We start from the raw sequence: 1,010 nt of genomic DNA on the forward strand, positions 1-1,010 counted from the left end.
TCGTCGGGACACCGCGTATTGCTCACGTATAGACGAGACAGTGTGAGTCAAGCGTTTTCTTAGTGTGTGTCACACGTATTTTAGGACGGCATTTCTGTCCAGACGTCTTATAATGCTATTTCTCTCGTTCTTACGTTTGCGATAGAGGATGGAAGATCGCCGCGACTCCCACCACTATTCCCTCTCCAAGCGTCCGACGATCGTATACCGTAGCTCCCTCCGCCACTCCGTGCTGCTCTTAGCTCACCTACACGCAGCAGTGTATGAGTGACGCGTTATCGTGTGCGAGTCACACGGATATTCGGACGGCATTAACGCCGGTGCGTGTACACACGTATCGTTTAACATTACTCTATATTTACAAAAAAAAACAACAAAGAAGGATACTACAAAGATATGCGGGCTCCGAGTCGCGTAATCGTGAAATCATTCGGCAGCCGGATCCGTCGTCGAGGATCCTTCTGCTTCGCGGAGTTCAAACGGCACGAGGCTCGCGAAATTCTCTCGTTACGCTACTTATTGCCGTGGGCGCCAGCCGGGTGCATCCCGGCCCTACTTGTCTCGTCGCGAACCGCGTAGTTATCGCCACTCTCGGGAACCCGCACTTTCTAACAATGATCTCGAGTCATTACAATATCTACGCTCTCGCTCGCCGTACTGTGCGGTCGCGAACGCGGTGAAGCGGCCGCAGGCAGCGCGGTAAGGGCGGCTATTCTCTCGCGAGGTCACTTGGGCCGTCGCGGGCGGTGACGAACCCTTCCGGCAGCCGTCGTGAAGCGACGGCAACCATTCCGATCTTTCCACGCTCGGGCTGACAGATGTAAGACGGCTCACCAAAAATTCCTGCTGGGCTCGCCTCTCGTTCTCTGCTCTATCGCTCGCTTGTCGGCTCGCTTGCTCGCTTGCGGTCTCGTTCGCTCGCTGGCTGTTCGTCGCTCGCTCGTACTATTGTCCCAGCGCACGCTTCGCTCGCTAGCCGCACAGTGCCGATTTTTCCCGCGACCGCGAGG

Source organism: Odontomachus brunneus, unplaced genomic scaffold, assembly GCF_010583005.1.
Source record: "Odontomachus brunneus isolate Ranch 3 - 2012 unplaced genomic scaffold, Obru_v1 Obru_scaffold_212, whole genome shotgun sequence".
Taxonomy (NCBI): Eukaryota; Metazoa; Arthropoda; class Insecta; order Hymenoptera; family Formicidae; genus Odontomachus; species Odontomachus brunneus.